The 13944-nt window shown below is 40.5% G+C and overlaps 1 protein-coding gene across 5 annotated transcripts in view; it reads left to right on the forward strand.

Annotated features, from left to right (window-relative positions):
* Positions 1-13944, forward strand: part of Ube4B (Ubiquitination factor E4B) — a 679226-nt gene that overhangs the window by 420162 nt on the left and 245120 nt on the right. The gene's annotated exons all lie outside the window — the stretch shown is intronic.

Raw genomic sequence — 13944 nt, forward strand, 5'->3', positions numbered from 1 at the left:
CCTGAATGAGCTCTTGACTAAGATTCGCATTCTGACGATTCCTCCTATCAACCCAAATCGAAAGAAGATTTTCCATTTCTTCAAATATCTTACCTCTTTTCTTGTTGATGATCGTGTTCTTCATCAATGGGGCTTCAGATGTGACACGTGTTAAAATCTTGTCTTTATTATGCACAATCGTTGATACAGTTGTCCGACTTACTCCAAAACATCGTGCAATCGATACAATTTTTTCACCATTACAATGACGTTTTATCATCGCCATTTTCTCCTCCAGCGAAATAGCATGACGCTTAGCACTTTCACTAGAACTTTTCTTAGGAGGCATGGGGGCAAATATTACAGTTACAAGTGAATGTTAATGAGAAAATTTACAAAACTTCAGTAAACAGATAATAATCCAAAAGAATTGCGGGAGTTGAGATGCCGCTTACGGTAAATACGTATTGGAAGTACCGTTGCGATTTCATGTTCTAGTGGACTAGGCCATACTACTTTATGGTATATATTTTAGCAGTTACTGAATCTTTATATAATTTTACATGCTTTTATTCTTATTCATTGTAACATGAATTGCTTGAAACGTTTTTTGGTGTTTATGCGATTCCATTATTGGCTGACCGACGTAAAGTCAAGTAAAACGAGAACTTGAATTTTTTTCCATATTATTTTTGAAAACCGACGTATCTTCGAAAACGACGTAAGTCGAAACGATGTAAGTCGAGGTGTGCCTGTATTCCACTCCCCTCCACCCCCCTCCCTCCCTCTCATCTTGGCACCTCCTGGATGACGGGTCATCCCTGCATCCTGTCCACTGCACCTGGGTAAGAAGCAGTGTCCCAAGACACAGCACATCCACAGCAAGGCTGCTTCATAAATTCGGCGACCCACCCCCTCTCTGTCCCCTCATGCAGAAAAGGAGAAGACGGGGAGAAATCCCTTCAGACTGCATCAATTTTTTTTCCCCTACATACTTCCTCACCCCCACCCACTCCCCCTCATGCATCACAGCATCATCTATACACAACCCCTCTCCATTCACCCCTATCTTCTGTCCTCTCCTGTCCTTCCTCTACAGACATTCCTCTCTTTTGTAATGCCCCTTTCACCCCATCCATCCATCTCATCCTAGGATGCCCCCTCATATTCACTCCTTCCACCTCTGCCTTCCACACTTCTTTTACTAATTTTTTTTTTTTTTTTTTTACTCATTCTTTCCAGGTGTCCAAACCATCCAAATACCCTTTCATCAACCCTATCTCCCAGTTCCCTTTCCACCCCTGTTCTCCTCACCTCCTCATTTCTCACTCTAGCTTAATAACCCCTATCTTACTTCTCAGACATTTCATCTCAAACACATTCAAACTCCTTCTCTCTTCCTCTCTCATGTTCCATGTTTCTGCCCAGTACAATGCTGTTGGTACAATCACTCCTTCATATAACCTCCTCTTAGCATCTATTCCCAGATATCTATTTCTCATTACACTTTTCAATCCACCAAGGCATTTACTCGCTTCTCTCAATCTACATTCTACCTCCACCCCCACTCCTCCCTTTCCTGCCACATTCGCACCCATATATCTAAAACTATCCACTTCCTCCAGTCTTTCACCCTTAATGCTCATCTCCAGCCTGCTGTCACTCTCTCCCCTTGTACATCTCATCACCTTAATTTTACCCACATTTATCTTCAGCTTCCTTCTTTCACACACCTTCTCAAACTCTGTCACTAACTTCCTCAATCCCTCCTCAGATCCTGCTACAAGCGCAGTGTCATCAGCAAATAACAACTGGCTCACCTCCCACTTTTCTCCATTTTCTTTAATCATCAACCCCTGACCCACTACCCTTGCATTCACCTCTCACACCACCCCATCCATGTAAAGATTGTACAGCCAGGGCGACATAATACATCCCTGACGAAGTCCCACCTTTACCTCAAACCATTCTCTCTCTCCATTTCTAATCCTAACACATGCTCTACTACTCTCGTAAAAACTCTTGACTAGTAAAAGAGGTATGGAAGGCAGATGTGGAGGGAGTGAACATGAAGGGACATCCTAGGATGAGGTTGATGGATGGGGTTAAAGAGGCTTTGGGGAAGAGGGGAATGTCTGTTGAGGAAGGATGGGAGAGGACAGAAGACGGGTGAATGGAGAATGGTTGTATATGGATGATGATGTGATGCATGAGGTGGAATGGGCGGGGGGATGGTGGATGAGGTAGTATGTGTGAGCAAATTTTGATGCAGCCCGAAGGGATTTCTCCCCGTCTTCTCCGTTATGCATGGGGGGATGGAGAGGGGGGGGTCGCCAATTTAATGAATCGGCCTTGCTGTGGATGTGCTGTGTCTTGTGACACTGCTTCTGACCCAGGGCAGTGGACAAGGTGCAGGGATGACCCGTCATCCAGGAGGTGCTAAGATGATAGTAGGGTGGAGGGGTGTGGAGTGTATTCAGGGATGGAATGGGTGGGAATGATTTTATGCCTTTTCCTTTTTGGCTACCTCCCTTGTAAGGGGGAAAAAGCCTAGGTATATGTATGTATGTATGTATGCTCTTAACAGCTTTCCTCCTATCCCATATATTTGCAGTACCTCCCACAGTGCCTTCCTGTCTACTCTGTCATAAGCCTTTTTCAGATCCATAAAAGCCCAAAAAAACATCCTTACCTTTTCCTATGGTTTTCTCACATATCTGTCTTACCACAAAGGTCTGATCTACACAACCCCTACCTGTCCTAAACCCACACTGTTTCCTCACCAATTACTCCCTCTGTTCCTATTCTAATCCTCTCAATCACGACCCTCCCATAAGCCTTCCCAACTACACTCAACAAGTTGATCCCTCTGAAACTACTACACTCACACTTGTCCCCCTTTCCCTTGTAAAATGTAACCATACAGGCACTCCTCCAGTCTTCCAGCACTCTACCCTCTCTCAAACAAACATTAAACAACCTCACTAGCCGGTCCACCATCACTGTACCTCCTTTCTTCAGACATTCTGCATGGCATCCATCCAGACCAGGTGCCTTACCTGCTCTCATCATCTTAACAGCTGATTTCACTTCATCCTTCCCTATTTCTCCTCCATTTTCCTGACTCATCACTCTCATTTTCTTAGTGCTTCCCACTGCAACTACCTTTCCCTCCCTATCCTCCTTCACATTTAGCAACTCCCTAAAATACTCTGCCCACCTTCCTCTCACTGCCTTCTCTTCCATTATCATCTCTCCATCTGCACCTTTTACCTTTTCTTCTCTACTTGCTTTGCCTCCTTTTTCTCTTTTAATTTCCTTTCAAAACATCTTTTTATTACTTTCAAAATTTTCTGTCATACTCTTACCCCATCTCACGTCTGCTCTCCTCTTTGCTTACTTTATCTTATGCTGAGCTTCCCTTCTCTTTACTTTGTACCTCTCATACAATTCCCTCATCCTAATTTGTAGCCAATCTATGAATGCCTGCTTCTTCTCTCCTACACATTTCTTTGCTTCCTCATCCCACCACTCACTACCCTTCCTTCTTTTTCCTCCCACCCTCCTTGTTCCACACACCATCTTTCCACACCTTATGACTCCCTCCTTGAACTATCCCCATTCCTCCTCCACTCCTAGTTCTACTCTATCCTTTACTCTCTCCCACTCCTCTTTCAGTTTCTTCTTAAACTCACTCTCCTTTTTTCCTCATTTAAGCAGTTCACTTTAAGTACCTCCCTACCTTCTGCCCTTTTCCTCTCTCTCCACCTATTCTCCACTCTCATTTTACCCTCCACTAGAAAATGAACTGATATTCCCCCACTCTCTCCCCTTACATGTACATCCTTAACTCTTCCTACCATATTCCTGGTCACCACTATATAGTCCATTAACCCCTTCCATACGGGGCCGCACACGTAGGCGTCATGGGGAGCGAGTGTATTTGCGAGGCTGCCATATCGGCGTCTTGATTATATTTATTGTAGTCGCCCCTCCATAATGACATTCTTTCTAATTCTTTTGTAATCGCATTTTCTATGGTTATCAAAATTCACGGGTGAAGAGAGAACGATCGATATAAGCGGTGACTATATTTTATGATGCGAGTATTATTACGACACGTCGTACGGCTGGCATTGGCTGCTGCCACCGAGATCTAAGTCCATGACGCCTACGTGTGCGGCACCGTATGGAAGGGGTTAACGCTCTATCTGCCACCCTTCCATCCACCACCCTCTTCCATGTGTACTTATGCTTTACTTTCTTCTTAAACACTATTTGCTATCATCAACTCTCAAGATACATTTCCACCATCATTTCTCCACTATGATTTTTACCTGGAACTCCATACTTCCCAATCACTCCATCTATTGGCTCATTTCCTACCCTAGAATTAAGGTCTCCCAATACAACTACATTGACATTTCTTACTAATCCCTCTATGCACTCATTTATATCTACCCAAAAAGCCTCCCTTTCCTCTATGCTCTTCTCACTACCAGGTCCATACGCACCTACAAAAACCCACATCTCCCTTCCCAGCTTCACCTTCATCCACATCAACCTTGACGAAACCTCCTTCCACTCCACTACCCACTTACTTATCACTTCACTTACTAGTATAGCCACCCCATCTTTTCCTCGTCCCCTCTTCACTCCTGAGTACCTCTCAACTACACTTCCAAACTCACAGTTGCCCTTTCCTTTCATTTTAGTTTCACTCAAAGCCATCACATCCATCCTTTTTCTCACAAACATACTGCCTATCTCTTCCCTTTTACTCTCATCTGTATCACATCCACGCACATTAAAAGACCCAAACTTTAGGGTAGTGGTTGGAAAACTCTCAGACCCTCTTATGCCTTTTCTTTTCTTTTTAGGAATGTCCCCTTTTGTGGCTACAGGTAGTAGATCTCCTAATCTCATCCCCGTCCCATTTGTTGTCGCCTTTTACGACTCAAGTGGAAAGACTTGGTGGTAGCATTCTCTTCCCCCACCACAGGGTCAGCAAAAACAGAAAATGAATACTCAGAGAAATGGTACAGGACAGCAACAAGGGGTTCAGGGACAGCATAACGGAGGGACAGTCGTAGTATAAAAGTATCATCATTTGTCTATGAACAGAGTTTTCCTCTATCATAGACAAAATGATGTGTGGCTCTGGTCCGTAGGGGTGCCCCATATAGACACTAAAGTATCAACTGCATGCTACTTTGCCACAATAACATGCAGCCAATAACCCAAATGCATGATGGACAGGCTGAAATATGAGATCAGAATGAAAAGGGGACTTTACACAAGAATAGAAAATGGAGAAACACACCTTAGATCCAAATATAAGGATATGGCAAGAACATGCACACAGCAAAACGTAACTATGAAATTAAGGTTCCCAGACAAGCAAGATCCAACCCAAAGGGTTTCTTTCATCTCCACAGAATAAATAATAAGGAAAGGATAGGCCCAATTAAAAATGACAAAAATGTCATGATAGAATCAGAGGAAAAAATGAGTGAGGTGTTAACAAATATTTTCTCTTTAAGGAGAGATTAGGTAAAGTACCTGAGTGCGATCTGATTTTCAGTGGGGATGAAGAAAGTAGACTAACAAACAGCATTAGTAAGGTGGAAGTAGTCAAACAGATTGAAAGACTTCAAGCTACAAAATCCCCAGGTCCAGACGAAATTATTCCGAGAGTGCTTATAGAGTGTAAATTTGAAATCTGTGATCAGTTAACAGAAATATTTAACAAGTCGGTAGAAACTGGTTTTGTGCCTCTTACTTGGGGGCAGGCAAATGTTCATGCTTTCAGAAAGGGAGATAAATTGTCTATATAAACTACAGGCCAATCAGTTTGACATCATTTATAGGTAAAATGCTTGGATTAGTAATAGTTAATAGACTCACAGCATGGTTTCTCCAAGGGTAAGTTGTGTGTAACAAATCTTCTATCTTTTTACACTAACAGATAACAATAATAGTTACGATGTTATTTACCTTGATTTTAGCAAAGTGTTCAACAAGGTGCCCCACCAGAGACTACTAAATAAAATCAAAGCCATAGGAGGAAAAGTGTTAGAATGGATTAGAGCTTGGATAAGTGACAGAAAACAGTGGGTCATCATAATTGGTATAAAATCCAAATGGGGGGAGTGTTTCTAGTGGAGTTGCACAGGGCTTGGTTTTGGGTCCTATATTGTTCATTATGTATATAAACAACTTGGACAATGGGATTATTACTGATGTTAGTAAGTTTGTGGACAACACTAAAATAGGATGCCTAATTAGGTCAGGAGACGCCACCCAGATTCTGCAGGATAATCTTAACAAATTGTTCACAGTCAGTGAAATGGCAAATGGACTTCAATATCTCAAAGTGCAGTGTGTTAAACATAGGGCTACACAAACCATAAAACAGATATAGCTTAGACAACATGTTTTTAGAGAAAACAGAGTACGAGATAGACTTGGGAGTTCTTGTGAGTCCTGACCTTAAATCCAGGAAAGTGCATTAATGCCAGGAATAAAGCTAACAGAGCATTAGATTTCATTGTTAAGATGGTGACAAATAGAAGTGCAGAGGTAATTATCAAACTCTATCTAGCATTAGACCCATCCTTGACTATGCGGTACATTTTTGGTCTCAGTCTTATAGAATGGACATCAATTCACCAGAATCAGTACAGAGGAGAATGACCAAAATGATACATGGGCTCAGAAATTTACTTTATGAAGAGATGCTTAGACACCTTAACTTCACTCTCTGGAAAGACGCAGAAAGCGGGGTGATCTAATAGAGTGAATCAAAGGCTTTAACAATGGTGACACAAGGTCATCATATTAAGACAACAGGGCAGGACTCATAGTAATAGATTTAAATTGGACAGATTTAGATTTAAGAAGGAAATAGGCAAGAATTGGTTTACTAATAGGGTGGACAATGAATGGAATAGACTTGTGTAGAAGGAGAAGGAAAAAGTCAACCAATAAAGATTAAATTGAGGTCGCAAATGGCAGTAGAAGAAATTTTAATGACAAGAGAATTGGCAAGAAGTGAACACTGTAAAATTTATTGATAAAAAGAGACATGAATGATGAGGAAAGGGAAAAACTTAAGACATTAAGAAATGAAGCTGAAGAAAAAAAATTAGAAGCAAACAGAGATCGTGAAAATGCAGTTCTATTGGAGTGTTAGATATGAGATTTAGAGAACAACATGGAGGGTGTGCAAAATTAAAATTGGTGTATACAAATATGAATTGTTTGATCTCAGGTTTGAATGAACATAATGATTATCTATTAGAAGCTAAGCCAGACATAATGGGAATTGTGGAGACAAAATTAAGAGGTCCACTAGTACCAAACAGTATTGGACATGGATTATAATCAATGACTTAGAAACAGGGTGGAGTCGTGTTCCTGGTTAAGAAAAACCTGTGACAGAAGTTACATATGGATTGAACAGGATAGAGAGGATCACTATAAAACTGGAAAACCATGACATGAAAAGCAGAATATTTGCAGTGGTTTGTGTGCCCCTAAAAACAGGATCTTGGATAGAGAAAAATGTCAAAATATTAAATGATACTAAATCTTTATTGAACGAGGTACTAATGGATGGAAGTAATGCAATACTCATTGGTGACTTTAATTGTAAAGAAATATGTTGGGAAGAGATGACAGTGAAAGGTGGAGAGGATCAATGGGGAAATGTATTACTTGACATAACCATGGAACATACAATGACACCATGGGTGAAGGAGAGCACTAGATTTAGGAATAATGAAGAATCATCAAAACAAGGTGCAGAGATGACCCGTCATCCAGGAGGTGCTAAGAGGGAGGGTGGAGGGGAGTGGAGTGTATTTAGGGATGGAATGGGTGGGAATGATTTTATGCCTTTTTCTTTTTGGCAACCTCCCTTGTAAGGGGGAAAAAGCCTTGGTATATGTATGTATCAAAACTAGATCTTATATTTATGTCAACCTGAAATAGTAGACAAAATTAATAACAAGACACCAATTGTGAAGTGACCATATACTATTTGAATTAAAATTAAGAGGAAATATATATATAAAGAGAAATGAGAAACACAGAAAGGATAGACTGATGTATGGCAAATCGAACTTTAAGAAACTTAGGAAAAATTTTCTTGAAGCAAGCTGGGAAAAATTCTACGAAGATGAAACACAAGTAGAAGAAAAATGGATGATTCTGATGAAGATTTATAAAGGAGTGGATAAATATGTACCAAAGCAAAAACAAGAGTGTACATAAAGTGTTGGTTTGATAGAAGGTGCTGTGAAGCAAAAGATAGAAGAGACAAAGCTTGGATAAGATGGAGAAAAGACAAAAAACCTAAAAAGTGGCAATCATATGTTAACCAAAGGAACAAATATGTAAAAATACATAGGGAAGAAAAGTGTGAATATGAGAAAGACATAATAGATAAATGTAAAGATGAGCCAAAACTATTCTATAGATAAGTAAATGGGAAACTGAAAAACAAGCAGGAAATGTTGAAATTATGCCAAGGGAACACCTAATATACAGAAGATACTAAATTAACAGAAGCTATGTGCAAACATTTTAAGTCTCTTTTCACTAGAGAAAATATACAACGGGTTGAAAGGAAAGAAGGAAAATCCCCCCAAAAGGAGAAAATGATAATAACACAGAAATAATGGATCAATTAAAGAACCTCAATTTCAGAAAATCACATGGCCCAGATGGAATAGCAAATTGGATATTAAAAGAATGTAAAGAAGAAATAGTAGACAAAATATACAACATAATATGTTGCTCCCCCAAAGAAGGAAAAATGCCACAACACTGGAAAAATGCTGATATTGTACCAATCTATAAAGGAGGAAATAAAGAAGACCCAACAAATTACAGATTGGTTACCCTTACAAGCACTGTAGCAGAAATCTGTGAAAAAGTTATTAAAAGTAGATGGATAAAACATCTGGAGGAGAATAATATACTAAATCTGAGACAATTTTGATTCAGACAGGGTAAATTGTGCACCACAAATTTGATCTGTTTTTACTCAAGATTACTATATATAATACAGGAAAGGGACAGATGGGCCAATTGCTCTTTCCTAGATCTTAAAAAAAAAAAAAAAAAAAAAAAAAAAAAAACGGAAACTATAGGACGGATACAAGGTAACTATTGAAATGATGGAAGAAATATGAAGGTATTGCTCAGAGAGAAGACTTTTACTTTGGAAGAAGTAATTAGTGGAGTCCCACAATGATCAGTGCTGGCTCCAATAATGTGTGCCATTTATGTCAATGACATGGATGAGGGAGTGGAATGTCATATGAGCTTTGCAGATGATGCAAAACTGTTAAAAAAAATGAGTACTGAAACAGACTGCGAATCATTACAGAAAGATCTAAACAGGGTTTGGAAATGGAAAAGTGGGAAGTGGAATTCAACACTAAAAAATGTAGCATAATGGAGTTTGGAAAAAGATATAAAATTGGTGATAAAGTTATTAAGAAAGAGGGATCTGAAACAGACCTGGGAGTTATCATCACAAAAGGTATGTCCCTTGACAAGCATATAAACAAGATTGTCGGCAAAACCTACAACTTAGTAAAACCAATAAAAGTGGCTTTTACCTACTTGGATATAGAAATGGTAAAGAAAATACTAGTCACAGTGATAAGGCCTAAGTTGGAGTATGCAGCGACACTGTGGTAATCCAATACAAAAAAGAATATAAAGAAGATTGAAAGAATCCAAAGAGTAGCTGCGAGGATGGCTCCAGAATGATCAAAACTCCCATATGAAGAAAGACTGTTAAAATTGGAGTTGCTGACTCTGGAACAGAGGAAAGAGGTGAGTTGTTGACCATCTACAGAAAGATCTAAACAGGGTTTGGAAATGGAAAAGTGGGAAGTGGAATTCAACACTAAAAAATGTAGCATAATGGAGTTTGGAAAAAGATATAAAATTGGTGATAAAGTTGTTAAGAAAGAGGGATCTGAAACAGACCTGGGAGTTATCATCACAAAAGGTATGTCCCTTGACAAGCATATAAACAAGATTGTCGGCAAAACCTACAACTTAGTAAAACCAATAAAAGTGGCTTTTACCTACTTGGATATAGAAATGGTAAAGAAAATACTAGTCACAGTGATAAGGCCTAAGTTGGAGTATGCAGCGACACTGGTAATCCAATACAAAAAAGAATATAAATAAGATTGAAAGAATCCAGAGAGTAGCTGCGAGGATGGCTCCAGAATGATCAAAACTCCCATATGAAGAAAGACTGTTAAAATTGGAGTTGCTGACTCTGGAACAGAGGAAAGAGGTGAGTTGTTAACCATCTATAGAATTATGAAGGGCATTGAAGTCCTTGACAGAGAAGACTTACTAAATTGGGATGAAACACAAGAGGACATGAAAAGAAGCTTAAAAAGGATAATTATAGAAGGGACCTGAAAAAGAACAGCTTTCCCCACAGAGTGGTGGATGTATGGAACACATTGTATGAAAAAACAGTGTGTGCAAAAACAATACAAGAATTTAAGAGCAAACTGGATATTGAGATACCATGAGCTTAGCTCCCCCTTCCCTTAAGATACAATTCGGTAAATAGTAACCATATAGTGAGCACTAAAACTATGTTGTTTTAAGAAACTGACAACTTTATAGATTGTGATGACAGGGAACAATGGACATGGAACTGCCCAGTATAGGCCTTATGGTCTTTTACAGTCTCCTTCATTCTTATGTTCTTGTATCCTTTAGTGGGCACAGCATGGAGCATTGGGATTACAAGTCTCATGCAAGAGAGATCTTAACTACAGTCAATATTGATTGTCAGTCTTTTCAAATATCACCGTCTGGGGTATTGGCTGCATGTTATCGTGGCAAAGTAGCATGCAGTTGATACTTTAGTGTCTATATGGGTGCCCCTACAGACCAGAGCCACACATCATTTTGTCTGTGATAGAGGAAAACTATGTTCATAGAGAAATGATGACACTTTTATACTACGACTGTCCCTCCGTTATGCTGTCCCCCAACCCTTTGTTACTGTCCTGTACCATTTCTCTAAATATTCATTTCCTTTTTTCACCTACCCTGTGGTGGGGGAAGAGAATGCTACCAGCAAGTCTTCCCACTCGAGTTGTAAGAGGCGACAAAAGATGGGACGGGGGATAGGATTAGGAGTCCTGCTACCTGTAGCCCCAAAAGGGGACATTCCTAAAAAAAGTAAAGGCATAAGAGGGTCTGGGAGTTTTCCAACCAGTACCCGAAGGTTTGGGTCTTTTAATGTGCGTGGATGTGGTACAGATGAGAGTAAAAGGGAAGAGATAGGCAGTATGTTTGTGAGGAGAAAGATGGATGTACTGGCTTTGAGTGAATCTAAAATGGAAAGGGAGGGGTGAGTGTGAGTTTTGGAGTGTAGCTGGGAGGTACTCAGGAGTGAAGAGGGGACAAGGGAGAGAAGGGGTGGCTATACTAGTAAGTGAAGAGATAGGTAAGCATGTAGTGGAGTGGAAGGAGGTTTCTTCAAGGTTGATGTGGATGAAGTTGAAACAGGGAATGGGGTGTGGGTTTTTGTAAGTGTGTATGGGCCTGGTAGTGAGAAGAGTAGAGGAAAGGAAGTTTTTTTGGGTAGATTTAAATGAGTGCATAGAGGGCTTAGGGAGAAATGTCAGTGTAGTTGTATTGGGAGACCTTAATGCTAGGGTAGGATATGAACCAATAGACAGAGTGATTGGGAAGTATGGAGTTCCAGGTAAAAATCATAGTGGAGAATTGATGGTGGAGATGTGTCTTGAGAGTTGATGATAGCAAATACAGTGTTTAGGAAGAAGGTCAAGCATAAGTACACATGGAAGAGGGTGGTGGATGGAAGGGTGGCAGATAGAGCATTAATGGAATATATAGTGGTGACCAGGAGCATGGTAGGAAGAGTTAAGGATGTACATGTTGTAAGGGGAGAAAGTGGGGGAATATCAGATCATTTTCTGGTGGAAGGGATATTGGAAGTGGAGAACAGGTGGAGAAAGAGGAAAAGGGCAGAAGGTAGGGAGGTACTTAGAGTGAACTGCTTAAATGAGAAAGAAAAGGAGAGGGAGTATATAAAGAAGCTGAGAGAGAAGTGGGTGGGAGTAGAACTAGGAGTGGAGGAGGAATGGAGATGGTTCAAGGAGGGATTCATAAGGTGTGCAAGGATGGTGTGTGGAACAAGGAGGGCAGGAGGAAATAGAAGGAAGTGTAGTGAGTTGTGGGATGAGGAAGCAAAGAAGGGTGTAGAAGAGAAGAAGCAGGCTTTCATAGATTGGCAACAAATGAGGACGAGGGAATCATATGAGAGGCACAAAGTAAGGAGAATGGAAGTTAAGCATAAGATAAAGGAAACAAAGAGGAGAGCAGATTTGAAATGGGGTGAGAATGACAGAAAATTTTGAAAGTAATAAAAAGATGTTTTGGAAGGAAATTAAAAGAGGAAGAGGAGGTGAATCAAGTAGAGAAGAAAAGATAAAAGGTGCAGATGGAGAGATGATAATGGAAGAGAAGGCAGTGAGAGGAAGGTGGGCAGAGTATTTTAGGGAGTTGCTAAATGTGAAGGGGGATAGTGAGGGAAAGGTAGTTGCAGTGGGAAGCACTAAGAAAATGAGAGTGACAAGTGAGGAAAATGGAGGAGAAATAGGGAAAGATGGTCTGGATGGATACCATGCAGAATGTCTGAAGAAAGGAGGTACAGTTATGGTGGACTGGCTGGTGAGGTTATTTGATATTTGTTTAAGAGAGGGTAGCTACAAGGGAAAGAGGGACAAGTATGAGTGTAGTAGTTTCAGAGGGATCAGCTTGTTGAGTGTAGTAGGGAAGGCTTATGGGAGGGTCTTGTTTGAGAGGATTAGGAGAGGAACAGAGGGAGTAATTGGTGAGGAACAGTGTGGTTTTAGGACAGGTAGGGGTTTTGTAGATCAGATCTTTGTGGTAAGACAGATATGTGAGAAAACTATAGGAAAAGGTAAGGATGTATTTTGGGCTTTTATGGATCTGGAAAAGGCTTACAACATGGTAGGCAGGAAGGCACTGTGGGAGGTACTGCAGATATATGGGATAGCAGGAAAGCTGTTAAGAGCAGTCAAGAGTTTTTATGAGAGCTTGTGTTAGGATTAGAAATGGAGTGAGTGAATGTTTTGAGGTAAATGTGGGACTTTGTCAGGGATGTGTTATGTCACCCTGGCTGTTCAATCTATACATGGATGGGGTGGTGTGAGAGGTGAATGCAAGGGTTGGAGATGGTTAAAGAATATGGAGAAAAGTGGGAAATAAGCCAGTTGTGTTTTGCTGATGACATTGTGCTTGTAGCAGGATCAGAGGAGGGATTGAGGAAGTTTGTGACAGTTTGAGAAGGTTTGTGAAAAAAGGAAGCTGAAGATAAATGTGGGCAAAAGTAAGATGATGGAATATACAAGGGGAGAGAGTGACAGCAGCCTGGATGTGAGCATTAAGGGTGAGAGACTGGAGGAAGTGGATAGTTTTAGATACTTGGGTGCAAATGTAGCAGGAAAGGGAGGAGTGGGGGTGGAGGTAGAATGTAGATTGAGAGAACTGAGTAAATGCTTTGGGGGATTAAAAAGTGTAATAAGAAATAGACATCTGGGAATGGATGCTAAGAGGAGGTTATATGAAGGAGTGATTGTGCCGACAGCACTGTATGAGGCAGAAACATGGACCAAAGGAGAGGGAGAGAGGAGTTTGAATGTGTTTGAGATGAAATGTCTGAAGTATGATAGGTGTTACTAGGCTAGATAGAGTGAGAAATGAGGAGGTGAGGAGGAGAACAGGGTGGGGGAAGAGTTGGGGGATAGGGTTGATGAAAGAATATTAGGATGGTTTGGACACATGGAAAGAATGAGTGAAGAAAAATTAGTAAAAGAGATGTGGAAGGAAGGAATATAAGTGGGGCGTCCTTGGATGAGA

The sequence above is a fragment of the Oratosquilla oratoria genome, chromosome 3, assembly GCF_046742065.1.
Source record: "Oratosquilla oratoria isolate Oo_2021 chromosome 3, ASM4674206v1, whole genome shotgun sequence".
Classification (NCBI taxonomy): Eukaryota; Metazoa; Arthropoda; class Malacostraca; order Stomatopoda; family Squillidae; genus Oratosquilla; species Oratosquilla oratoria.